This window comes from Ambystoma mexicanum, chromosome 8 (assembly GCF_040938575.1).
Source record: "Ambystoma mexicanum isolate Mex_15411 chromosome 8, UKY_AmexF1_1, whole genome shotgun sequence".
Classification (NCBI taxonomy): Eukaryota; Metazoa; Chordata; class Amphibia; order Caudata; family Ambystomatidae; genus Ambystoma; species Ambystoma mexicanum.
This window is the reverse complement of record NC_090929.1, coordinates 439217500-439231431: the sequence shown is the minus strand read 5'-3', so window position 1 is coordinate 439231431 and position 13932 is coordinate 439217500. Positions and strand designations below refer to the sequence as shown.

At 50.7% G+C, this 13932-nt stretch overlaps 1 protein-coding gene across 2 annotated transcripts in view; it reads left to right on the top strand.

Annotated features, from left to right (window-relative positions):
- Nucleotides 1–13932, top strand: part of UBE4B (ubiquitination factor E4B) — a 2401822-nt gene that overhangs the window by 398710 nt on the left and 1989180 nt on the right. The window lies entirely within an intron of this gene.

Genomic DNA, 13932 nt, shown 5'->3' with positions numbered 1-13932 from the left:
GTGCTTCTCTTCTAGGTGGTAAACCCATATATATTTGCAAGTGTATTAAGCTGTGAGGGCTTAAACATAATGTGAAAATTGTCATTTATATTGGTGAACTCTGAACTCCAATCTGTTATACTTGGTGTGTATTTGGCCACCACCTTCAGTAGACCACTGAAGGAGTTTGCTCCAGTATACATTTTAGGATCAAATGCCTACGGCTAAGGTATGGAAGAGGATTAATGTCTCTACCAGAGCCATACTTTGTCCAGACTTTGTTTCATATCACATTAGATGAGGGAGATTTCTAGGCATTTTATAGATCTGAGCATTAGACTAATCGGGAAAATGCTTTCCTACTATGCTCCAATGTCACCATGATTCAGATCCCCACTTGACTGCAACATAGGAATCCAAAATGTTTGACTGGCTTCCTTAGAGGCTGGGCACTCCCTCACCTAACACTATAAAGATTACTTCTGCTGGGTTGGGATCACAGTCTTCCAGTTCCCAACATCGCAGTGCCCCTGATCATGAAGCTGTGCTGGGTGCTGCTGATTAAGAATGATAGAAAATGTCAGCTTCACAAAATTCTACTTATGCTCTCCAACTTTTCACCTGCAATCTCCGTAGCTTGTTGAGCTCAGCAGCCACTGACCCTTTCCGACAGAGCTTCCAAAGCCAGGGTTGCAATTAAAAATGTGCTTCCTTTTGGAAGCCTTCCTTATTTGCTAATACGTTTATCAATCACTACGTTACTGTACAAGCGTACAACTTAAATGTCTTATTGAAATCTACTAATGTATTTGATTGAAGCAAAATAGAAAAAGGTTTATAATTGGTTTGTGAATTGTTACCAAGCAATTAAAATAATGAGCACTTGCTGGTGGTGGCTAAGCATGATTCTTTTACCTGGACTTCTAATTCATGAGTAAGTGCTTTAAAAACAACATTTCCAGGTTCCAGAACAAAGGTCTCCCAAATAATAAGAGCGGCATAATCAAAAACCAAACTGGAAGATTTACAATATCACTCCAAGATAAAAATGTGATGATCGCCCCGGACCATCTAATTCTAAAATAAAACGTAACCTTGTCTGTTCATATGTTGTAACTAGGGTCATCAGAATGGGAGAATGGGTACCGCTCCATACCAGGGGCCTTTCTTGTCATAATTACTAAATTGGTAGAACTCTTCCGACTTATTGAAGACTTGTTCCATTCATGGCCAGTCTCAATCTCAGGGACCCACTTAGTCCAGGCCGGTTCCTAGTTTCTCCCATATTACCTTACCTTAAGGTATCATTACTGATAAAGATTGTCTCTGCCTTTAGGATTTACTTTCTTTGTATGCTAGATGCGTTTCTCTCGTCTTGTTTTTGTCAGGGCTGTTTCCAAGAGACCACTGGATAGTATTATTTGAGATCACAGAACCTTTTGAACTGGCCACCAGCCATTGTCAAATGATAATTGACTCTTGCAGAGTAAGAAATCGCGTGCTTGTCGTGATTTTAGGGGCTGAATTACTTCTTATGCCTGGCTAGGCTATCTTTATAAATAAAATGCTTAGGCATGTTTCTGTATTTTGCTGATGCAATTTATCAGTGTTAGATTTCCATCTGCTGTCCAAGTGACAAAGTGCACCCACTTCAACAACAGCTATAATTTCCGAAAATTCCTGAAAACCTGGTTATTTACCGAATGACGACCCCCCAACTCAGACTCTGTGGCCCGTAGCCTTTTTGACAACCATGCGCTCCGCTTGTACAAAGTTTCAGGTTAAACGGAAGGAATTGTAACACCTCTCTTTGTTCCTCGCCGTATATAACTGGTAATAATAGCGCACTGATACCTCAGGGTTTGGGCGCTTTACAAATGCAAAAATAAATAAAATAAACGTACAGATGCAATTTACCAGTGTTAGATTTCCCTCTGCTGTCCAAATGGCAAAGTGCACCCACTTCAACAACAGCTATTATTTCAACATGAGCACGTTTCTACGCGGTCACCTTCACCTTCCACTATCGCAAATATTCAGAATAATTTCAAGTTGCTTCTTTCCACCCCCACTCCTCTTCACACAGAGCACAGCGGTTCCAGTGTCGATGAACAGTTAATTACTGGCTCAACGTTTCAGTCTCTAAAAAGCGAAACTCTATCGTACAAATGCATCCTCACAAGCTAAAACTGAAAGTAGGTGCTGTAATTCTCCAGCATGGGGTCTGGCATGGATTCACATGCTTATGAATATTCCCCATCGTCAGGCCAGGAATCCTCGGTAAAGAAATATCAGTATCAGTTTCGTTTCTGATCTGTCTTTCTCAGTAGTAACCGATCACTGGTCTCTGGGTCATACTGCCCCCAGCCAATGACTGCCCTCTCCCTAAGCCCCGCCCCTGGCAGCCATCTTCAGATTTTTACCGCACGCTCAAGTGTTGGGAGTCCTCGTGTTTAGCTCTCGAGCTTTTGCTGCGTTTTCGCGCTTTTTCAAAGAGAATTTCTCATTTTTCGGTCAAATAGAGCCTCAAGCTCCACCGTCTCTACAACCGATTAACGGGTATCCGTGTCAGATTTTTTTCTACGCCCCTCAAGGGTGAAGATTTCGTCAAGTTACGCTTCTTGGAGGATTCCAGATGTTTCTGCAGCCTACCCGAACATGGCGCAGGAGAAAGGACGCTCGACGCCCGGAAAGCTGTTCAGGGTTTGCCATGGATGCCAGCTACAGAATGTGTTCAAGGAGGACGAGAACTCGAAATGTCTCTACTGCCTTCATGAGGACAAAACGCACGTGGAGAAGGACTGTGCGTTTTGCAGGAACATGTCGGAACGGACCATCAGGGACCGACGCCTTTGTCTCTCCAACTGGCTGGAAGGAAGGAGTCTGTCAGGTGAGAAGAAAAAGAAGTCCGAGCGGTCTTCTAAGTCCTGTGAGGGCGCCCCGGCGACGGGGGCCCAAAGAAGGCAAAGCACCGCAAGTGTCATGATCTCTGCTTCCAAAAGGTCAGGGTTTTCCCAACTCCCTTGGAAGCAGATCCATAACCCAGGTTCCGAGTGCCAACCAGTCCCAATTGGGACCTTTTTTACCCAGTACTGGCGCCAGTGGCACCAGGCTCATAAATATGCCCAGTCCCAGCGCTGGAAGCGCCGGGCTCATAATGCTTGGGTGGACTTACCTGCAGCAGACCATGCTGCTTACTTGCCTGCCAGTTGAGCCTCTGATCCTCTTCTGTTTGGAACTACTTTTCCTGTTGGGTGGGGCAGGAGCCACTCCCTAGGTTCAGAACACAGGAACTCTTCTGGAAAGCAGGAACTCTTTTCTTACCTAGGCGTGGCTGTGGAAGGAGACACCTAAGCACTACAGGAGGCTATTTAAACCACACCCGATGGATGAATCTTGCTTTGCGTTATTCTGCATCCTCTGCAGCAGAACGCTCATCGTGTCTTCTGCATCTGATCCTGGGCCTAAGGAAAAGGCTTACCATCCTGAATCCAGTCTTCAGCAACACCTATAAAGACAAGAAAGAACAGGTTAGCATTACGGTCTTCAGCGACAGCGCTTCACTTACCTGGTCCATCGGCTGTCACCAACGCCTCGCGCTGCATTCCGGCATCTGAAAGACAAAGGCTTACCTACTCTTCGTGCGCTCCGGAGGCCTTCGGCGCTGCATCCCGCATCTGAAAGACAAAACAAGGTGCGTTTAAAGACATTGGGGAACTTTAATACTCACGTGCCATTACTCCTTCCACATCTAACCCAGTGGGTATTCCGGCACCCTGCAGCCGCTCCGAACTTGTACCTGCAAAATAAAAAGACAGTTAGAGCGCATCGTGAAGCAGGCAACAAGCGCTTACTTACGTGCTTCCAGGCGCTTCTATTCATCACACGGGCTCCATCTTCAACTCACTTCAGCCCGTCATCCGCCATCGCCGGAACCCTGCAAAACAAGAGACATCATTACTAAAGAATTTTAAAGACATTAGAATTACTCGAAACTTACCGTTCGTGCAGTAAACGACGGACAGCAGTCCTCTGAAGTCAAGAGGCCTGCTCCCCTTATCCAGTGAAGAAACTGGTTACAGCACCCTTGTTAGGCAGAAACCTGTGCAGTTCCCTTGGGGAACACTGCAAAAGATTTAAGACTACAGGTATAGCAGTAAACCCACTTGGTAGCAGTCCGCACCACCCAGATTTACCTGGTAGCTGTGGCTGAGCAGTCAGACTTCCCTCAAGAAGAGTTAGGCAGTATGCAAAGTATACACAATATGTACTCAGACACAATAGCACAAGCAAACACTGACCAGAGCTTGGTTTCAAAAGTATATAGTTATTTATTTATAAAACACACATAAGTTAAAATCACTCGAGCAAAATATAGTAAAAACACTTCAAACACAGTTATAATGAAAGCAGTTCCAACCCTTACTCCTATCTAGACAACTCTAAGTTAACACCACATAATTAAAACAGAGGTGAGCGCTTAACGTTAGATGACACTCTAGTAGGTTCAAGAAAGGGGTAAAAAGAAACAGGAATGGGTTAAACACACCACTCTAAGGTCCAGAACACTTGCAATAGACTCAAAGAAGCACAAAGTCACAGGTGAGCAAAAGTCACTAGGCAGGGCCCACTCTTAGAGTAGCCGGAGCGAAAATGTGCCCAAGATCACACTGTTGTTAAGGATTCAAAGTCTTGCAAAGAGTTAGAAAGAGTTTAGAGTGGCTTAGAAAGTTTAGCCAGGGTGTCCCAGGCACTCCCAGGTTCGAAAGCCGGGGGCTAAATCTACCCCGTACAGTCGGTGGCAAGGGAAGCCAGGCGGAACACGGTACCTTAAGTGGAAAGGATCCTCCAGCGGTGGCAGTTGTTCCAGGCAGTGGCAGCAAGGCTCGACGTCGGTCAGGGGAGAAGAAGTTCTCGCTGAAGAGCAGAAGAAGAAGGTCGTTGCACTGCCCGGGAAGAAACCAGCCGCGGAGTCCTCCGGTTAAAGGGTTGTACCGACTTTCGTGGTTGGGGTAAAAGGTGGTGGGGTTCCGGTTGCCGGGGTGCTTGGCACTGGCAAGGCGGCCACGAGATACCTCGAGAAGCGAAAAGAAGGCGAAAAACTGGTTGTCCCCACCAGTCAAGGGAAGGAGCCACTCCGTTAAGAGTTCTCCTCGGTCGTCGGGAAAAGTGGTGAGACGGTTCAGCAGGGCTCCACCGGGTGGTGTCGTCGAAGCAGGTCGGCTCAGCTCTTCCCTCGTCGGATTCTTGGTCCTGTGGCGACTTCTGAAGTTCCAGTCCCCAAAGCCCTGCTTTTATGCAGCAAACCCCCATTCACCCAGCCTAGCTGTCACTCAAACATGCTAAGTGGTGAGCCGGCCGGCTCACCACTTGGGCCAATCAGGACGGAGTGCGACTTGAGTTACCAAGGTAACTCAGTCCAGGGTGCCTAAATCCCCCTCCACCCCTCCTAAGTACCCCAGACAGAGTGGCACCACTTTGGAGGGCTTCTGTGGAGAAGCCCGCCAAAAGTGGAACAAAGGGCTCCACTTTGGGTCAGAGTTACAGAGGCGAACGCCAACGCCATTTTAGAATCAAGTTTTGGCAAAAAGTCCCAACCGGAGTTATAATAATAAATATATAAACCGGCGGTATGTTTAAGGCTACCGTAAATAAATAATTAAATGTGTTAGCCTAAAACAATGGGAAATCCCATAGGGAAATATTCGCGGTCGAATATAAAAAGTAGTTTCCACTGCCACCAGCCAAAACTCGATCAGGGGGGACGGAGACGTGCCCCCTCGACTAACAGACCCTGGGGCAATCGAATTGCCCCAGCCAGTACGTCCACAATATGATGGTTTGTACTGGTTCTGTTCAGGATTCAAGACTAGCAAAGTCTTTGGTGACTTTACATGCCCTGGGAGACAGTAGTCAGTCCCAGGGTATGGAGTCTATGTTGGGGAGTCCCTAGGACACCCCTGGGTCACGGCACAGAGGGTGCTGTGTAACCCACATCACAAAAATACATGAGGCCCTATGGAGTAAAAGACCCCATAGCCCATTCAACACAAGGTTTAACCAAGAAAACACACTTCAATATGTCCAAGAGTGAGGGTAAAAGAGTCTCACTCTTGGCAGGAGAAAAAAAGAAACCCCAGAAATCCAGCAAAGCTGCTGGGGGACTCACTAGGTAGGGAAATTCAGCCTAAACAGAGAATTCTCCCTAACAACCCTGCCCCGAGGCAGATGGAGAGCACGGCGTTCACTTACCTAAGACATCTTACCCTTCGAGTCAGACATACAGTGCACAGAGGTCCAGCCCAAAGAGCCAGCCGTGTGTTACACATCACCTTTGAAGATACGGTATACGCCCAGTCAAGACCGGCGCCTCTACGGGAATCAGGTGAGCGTTACAGAGTCCGCGGGCACCGGGAGCGCCGAACCGGCGGGCTCTTCGGCTGCCAGGGAGGGCGCGCCTTTCACGGCACCATCAACGAGCCAACGCTCTGGTTCGGGGAAGAGGAAACCCGAGAACCCGGGTAAGCTTCTGGAGAGGCCCCTGTCGATCTCGAAGGATTCGGCCGAGGGGGAGCGAGGCGGTGACCCTCCACCCAAGGTGAAGGCCTCAAGCACGCCCAAGGCGGTGAATGCCTTGATTCACCCGGCCAAGGCCTCTATCGAGGAAATCACAGCGGACCTGGCACAGCCTGTGGATGCTACACCAGTGGAGGCGACCTCGGGGCCCAGAGTCTCCCTGCCTCCGCAGAGGGAAGCCTCTTTCAGACCCATCGAAAAGACCCCCGTGAAGACCCCGGCGGAAAAAGAGGAGGGGGCGGTGGCCATTGTGGACACGGACACAGCATCCGAGGAGGAGCTGGTAGAAGTCTTAGATGGCCTCGACGAGGGCGTCAAAGAGGCCCGTCCCCACGGAAGGGATCCCGACAAGGGTGACAAGAGTGACGGCGGCACCGGTGAGGGTCCTAGTCGCCCGTCGCTTCCGGAACCGCAGGATAACTCGGCGGCCATTTTGTTGGCAATACAATCCTTATGTTCAGAGATGAGGACGAGATTGCCCTTACCACCGACGGAGTTTCCGGAACCAGGCTCGACGGAGGAGCCAGAGCCGGGCCCGGTGGGAAGCCCCCCGAACAAGAGCAGGCGGATCCATCCAGCCCCGCCTTTTCGGGGCCTTCGCGGCCTGCTCAGCCTTTACCCACGTCCCCCGTCCCTGGGGATGAAACGGGAATGGACACGGCCACGACGGGTACCGACGGCGGGACGGAGCTCCCATCGCCAGCCCGAGCCTCCCTGTCTGACGAGATCGGATCTTTCGATGCAATGATCGCCAGGGCATCCGAGATTTTTCAGCTCTGCCCCGAAGAGAAGAAGGTAGGTTTCCTTTACCAACGGCGTGAGGCCAAGAGGAAGGCAGTCCTCGCCGTGCCTCTGCTGGATGACATCTGGGACGAGGGTCTCACCCTTCTCAAGAACCCGTCTACGATGCCTGCCAAGAGGGATCGGTACGAGAAGAAGTACCTGGTCCCCGATGTGGCCCCTTTGTGCCTTAGGGCACAACCGACCCCTGACTCGGTCGTCTCAGCAGTGGCCAAGAAGGAAGCGGGGGGGGGGCATCGGCCTCAACTTCCCCGCCTGACGGCGAAGGAAAGAAGTTGGACGCAATGGGGGGGACGAGTTATCTTGTCAGCGGCAACAACGATTAAGGCGGCCAACGCCCTCGCGATCATGGCCCGCTACGACAGGGTATTATGGTACAAAATCGCCCCCCTGTTGGACTTCCTACCGGATGACAAGAGGGCCGAGGCTCTTGAAATCTTGCAGGAAGGCAAAGTGGCGTCGGACCACGCCATTACGGTGGCAACGGACATTGCCGACACCGGTTTCCGCCAGCTAGGCAACGTCGTTTGCCTTAGACGACGAGGGTGGCTCAAGGTGACGGATTTCCGCCAGGACGTACAAGCCAAGGTGTTGGACATGCCGTTAGACGGGAACAACCTGTTTGGGAAAACGGTGGATGAGTCCCTCCAAGCCATCAAGGCGGACACAGAGACAGCTAAGGCCCTAGGCGTTCTCTGGCAACGAAGGCCGTCCTTTCGGAGCACCGGAGGCAAGCAGGGTGTCTCCAAGGGATTTGGGGGTGGCTCCTCTACGTACCGCCAAGCGGCCCGCTCCTCGTCACAGGAATCGTCAGCGTGTGGGAGTTCATCTCCACCGACCGTTGGGTGCTGGACGCCCTGGCCCAGGGGCATGCCCTCAAATTTCTAAAAAAGTGCCCCCGCATTCCACCCGTGGCCAGGAAGGAAAATCATGTCCCTCAACTGCTATTGGAGGTAAGGGCGATGCTCAAAAAAGGTGCCATCGAGCTCGTCCCCAAGAGGCTCCGGGGCTCCGGAGTATACTCAAGGTACTTCCTCGTGAAAAAGAAGACAGGAGGATGGCACCCCATCCTGGACCTGCGACGACGGAAAAAGTACATCAAGGCACAGAAGTTCCTGATGGTCACCCTCCAGCACGTGCTGGGACAGATGGAGGAGGGCGATTTCCTGCCATCGTTGGATTTGGCGGATGCGTACTTCCACATCCCCATTCTGAAAGGACACTGAAAGTTCCCCACGTTTGTGGTCCAAGGACGGCACTACCAGTTCAAGGCCCTCCCGTTCAGATTGAAGACGGCACCCAGGGTGTTCACCAAGTGCCTTGCATCGGTGACGGCGCGGCTGCGCCTGCAGGGGATCCACATCTACCCCTACCTGGACGACTGGCTCATCCGAGCAAGGACAAGGGAGCTCGCCGTAGACCACACAGCGAAGACCGTCCAGCTGCTCACGGACCTGGGATTCTCCATCAACTTCCCCAAATCCCACCTGGTCCCGTCGCAAGTCGCACTGTTTCTGGGAGCCAAGCTCGACACAGTGGCGCGTCTGGCCTCGCCGTCGGAGGAAAGGAAGAAGGCCATCCTGGGCAAGGTGCAGCTTCTACTGGCCACGGACGTGGCCAGGGTGAGGTCCATCAAGTCCCTCCTCGGGATGATGTCCTCCTGCATATATCTTGTGCGCCTGTGCAGGCTTCGGATGCGTCCTCTGCAAGAGTTCCTCGACTCCCGCTGGATCCAAGCGACGTGCAGCTTCGAGGACAGGATCCCGCTCAAGGAGACCTTCCGACGAGCGATCCGGTGGTGGGGCACCCACGCTCATCTGACGGCGGGCACAGACTTTCAGACCCAATCCCACCAGATAACGGTGACGACGGATGCCTCCCTGGAATGGTGGGGAGCGCACACCGGAGAACTTCACGCGAGAGGCCTTTGGCTCCCGGAGGAGAAGACGCTCCACATCAACATCCTGGAGCTCCGTGCAGTGTTCTGGGCCCTCAGGCCCTTTCTTTCGTCCCTCACGGGCAAGGTGGTGAGAATCTTCACCGACAACACCACCACAATGTTCTACATCCGGAACCAGGGAGGAACCAGATCCCCAGCCCTCTCCAAGGAAGCCCAGGATCTGTGGCATTGGGCCGTCGCCCAAGGGATGTTTCTGGTGCCCTTTCATCTGGCAGGTATAAAGAACACCATCGCCGACTCACTCAGCAGGGAGCTGCGCTCGTGCCACGAGTGGGAACTACGTCAGGATCAAGTGGATCGACTCTTCCGACGATGGGGAAAACCGCAGATCGACCTGTTCGTGACGGCGTCGAACTCCAAGTGCCAGAGGTTCGCCAGCAGGTTTCCCCAGCCGAGGAGCATGGGCGATGCTTTCTCGTTCCCCTGGCACGGCCTGTTCCTATATGCGTTCCCTCCGTTGCCGTTGCTGCTCTGACTCATCAACCAGCTCAAGAGGTCCCGGTGCAGGATGATCCTAGTCGCACCGGCGTGGCCGAGGCAGATCTAGCTCCCGGACCTTCTGGACTTGTCAGCGTCCCCACCAGTCAAGCTGCCGACGGACGCAGATCTTCTCTCCATAGGAGGAGGCGCCATACTTCATCACGACCCGGAGTCGCTGAACTTGCAGGCCTGGCTCCTGCAGCACTAGAGTTTGGAGGGTACGATATCCCGGCTGACTGCAGGGAGGTCCTTGCAAAAGGCAGGGTGTCCTCAACTCTCAAGTGCTACGGACATAAGTGGAAGAGGTTCTCTGTCTGGTGCCGTGCACAGAAGATTAACCCTCTACGGATTACGGCCCCTCAAGTGCTGCCGTACCTACTGTCGCTGGCCAAGGCTGGACTGGCTCACGCCTCCATCAAGATACATCTGGCTGCGATCTCCCGATACACCAGAACCACAGGACGGGCGTCCTTGTGGTCCCATCGCCTGGTGAAGGAATTTTTGAAGGGACTGTTCCGATCGTTCCCGCCGGTGAAGGTTCCTGCCCCGGCGTGGGAACTCAACGTGGTGCTGACCAGGCTCATGGGGTGCCATTTGAGCCCCTGCATTCGACACCGTTGAAGTTACTGTCATGGAAGACTGCGTTTCTTGTGGCCATCACCTCCGCACGGCGAGTGGGAGAGATCCAGGCCCTTTCCTGCAAGCCTCCATACTTCACTTTTCACGACACGAGGGTGGTGCTGAGGACGCACCCCTCTTTTATGCCCAAGGTGCCGTTGGACTTCCACCTCAACGAGCCCTTGGTGTTACCTGTTTTCTTCCCGTCACCTTCGTCACCGGCCGAGAGGACTTTGCAGTCGCTGGATGTGGCTAGAGCGCTGAAGTTCTACGTGGACCGCGCAAAGAGTTTTCGAAAGACATCACAGCTATTTGTGAACTTTGGACCTGTGAACCAAGGGAATGCTCTCTCGAAGGCTTCCATTTCCAGATGGCTCTCCGGCTGCATCACGCACTGTCATCGGTTGGCAAACTGACCGTTGCCTGGCCGTCCGAGAGCCCATTCGACCAGAGCTATCGCTGCTACCACGGCGTTCTTGTCTGGTGTGCCCCTGCTCGACATCTGCAGGGCTGCTACGTGGAGGTCAACGCACACCTTCACGAGATTCTACTACGTCGACCGGGATTCCAGGGAGGAGTCCAGGGTCGGCCAAGCGGTGCTGCGCAACCTGTTCGCCTAAGGTGAGCCTGGTGAGGTGGTAAAAACTGCTTAATGTTGAGTTTTGATGTAATGCTTAATGTTGAGCCTTTTTTTCCACCTCCCGCTGGTTGTGCATGTGTGTACTGCTATGTATTCTTATATTCATGAGCATGTGAATCCATGCCAGATCCCATGCTGGATAACGAACAAGTTACTTACCTGTAACTGTTGTTCTCCAGCATGGGTCTGGCATGGATTCACATGCAAAACCTCCCTCCTACCCCTCTACGGCTCTTCACTTGGTCATACTGCCACTTTGCGTGTTACCAAATCTGAAGATGGCTGCCAGGGGCGGGGCTTAGGGAGAGGGCAGTCATTGGCAGGGGGCAGTATGACCCAGAGACCAGTGATTGGTTACTACTGAGAAAGACAGATCAGAAACGAAACTGATACTGATTTTTCTTTACCGAGGATTCCCGGCCTGACGACGGGGAATATTCATGAGCATGTGAATCCATGGCTCTTCCCTTCCAGCCAGTTGGCGAGACGTTGATGGCGGTCCTTCATGGTCCGCTCCGACATGTTGCCGCAAAACGCACAGTCCTTCTCCACGTGCGTCTTTTCCTCATGTAGGCAGTAAAGACAAAAGGAGTGTTCGTCCTCCTTAAAGACATTCTGCAGCTGGCATCCAGGGCAGACCCTGAACAGCTTTCCGGGCGTCGAGCTTCCCTTCTCCTGGGCCATGTCCGAGATGGGCCTGAGAAACTTCTGGAGTCCTCCAAAAGCGTAGCTCGACGAAATCTTCACCCTTGAGGGGCGTAGACGAATCCGACACAGGTCCCCGTTGATCGGATGAAGAGTCGGTGGAGCTTGAGGCTCTTTTTGACCGAAAAAACAAAGTTTTTGAGAAAAAACGTGAAAAATAGCACTAACGCTCGAGAGCAATAGCACGAGGATCCCAACACTTGAACGTGCGGTAAAAATCTGAAGATGGCTGCCAGAGGCGGGGCTTAGGTAGAGGGCAGTCATTGGCTGTGGTCAGTATGACGCAGAGATCAGTGATTGGTTACTACTACGAAAGACAGATCAGAAACGAAACTGATACTGGTTTTTTCTTTACCGAGGATTCCCAGCCTGACGACGGGGAATATTCATGAGCATGTGAATCCATGCCAGACCCCATGCTGGAGAAAGTTAGATAGGTAACAAAAAGTGATTTTCGTTTTTAGAGGTAAGTAGAAGCTCTGGAATCTCAGGGATTCTGTTCTCATTGCTTCACAACCCTGTAATCCAGGAGGTTTAAGTCATTTCCTCCACTGCACAATTTCATAAGGCTGTCTCTCTGGGATAGGCAAATTCCTGGTTTCCTGAAGTTCCTTCAGTGAATGAACGTGTCTTGGTGTGTCTGTCTCATTATTTCCTGTGGATGTCTTAGTTCCTAGTTTCCCGGTGTAGATTCTCTCCAAGATGGCAGCGGTGTTCCGCTCAGTAAGAATGACACTCCAAGGGGCGTTCATTCACTAAAGGAACTTCAGGAAAGCCGGAATTTGCCTATTCGTACCTGGAGGACAAGCAATTCCCTGCTCAGAAGAAGAGTGTTAGACAGAAGCGCTAACGAAACGTGCTGTCTAGGACTGACACGTTCCTTGCTAAAACGAAAGAAGATTGCATTCTTTAAAATGTATTGTAATGTAAATTATGAAACTTTATTCAAACACTTGTAAGAACCTGCATAACTGTGACTAATTGCAATACAGTAAGAACACATATTCTGAATAAGGGTGTTCTGTATCAACACAAACAACAGTTAATGAGGACTTGACAAGAAGACCAATAGGGTTGCAAATACTTGACTAGCCTAGAGGAAGCAATTGGATTGGTGAAACAAAAGGCACGTGCGTCTAAAGATTATTGTTGCCACATTAAAAATGTAAACCACGTAGGATCTGACCTCTCACAGTCAAATCCAGGGTATAGATCTACATTGTGAATATGATGTAATATTCACAAAGCATTTACTTAATTAAAACCACTTTCATTGAAACAAACAGAGATGTGTACGTTTCCATTTGATTTAAGCCAGCAGGCACTGAGCGCACAAATGCGTAGAGATACCTATGTTTTTCATGTTTGTCTATTAGACCATTCAGGTGTTGCGGTCCTCTCCCCCATATTGCGGACAATGCCACTCAATTATAAACTTAATTCAGTTAAACAATAGGGTTGCGCAGTGGCACTTGACAACACTGATACACCTTTGGAGCATGACTCTGGGATAGATTGGGACTTATCAACAGAAGGGAACTGGCTCTGCTGTCGGAATGTTAGGGGTATATCTGTTTTTCCTGGCCACAGGCAATTTGAGTTTAGCAAATGCTGCAGGCCATAAAATTCTGCTCTTAAAGCTGAAACAAACCTACCCTCTTCTCCCTACTCAGACACCATGTGTCACCAGGAACTTAAGTGAAGATATTTTTGTTGACAGTCTCTGCGTGCACATGTATTTCTTTACAACTGGCTGATATAGTTCTATGCAACCATTTTGACTGCTTCAATGACAACACAATGCTCATTGTTCTTGTGAGGCTTGCTTTCTGTACTCTAAAGAGGTTGTGTGGGTAAAAGAGGGTCTATGGTGTGGAAATGGCCATATAGCATCACATGGATCTTCAGGCCAGCAGAACATTTAACTGCTTTTGCATTTTCCATTATGGGCCTCTGCTACTTAAACTTCTTCCTGAGTCTCTTCTGTTGCTTGGTTGTGCAAACTATCCACCTTTGGTAAATGTTACGTTATTCATGACTAGAGAAGTTCTGCTCCAGTTGTGGTATGTTATCCTCAAGAGCTCTTGTGACAGCTTCCAGATCAGATCAAGTCTAGATATCCTACAAGAGGCATGTCCATTACCCATTCTGCCAGTCTATAAATGTGTACACT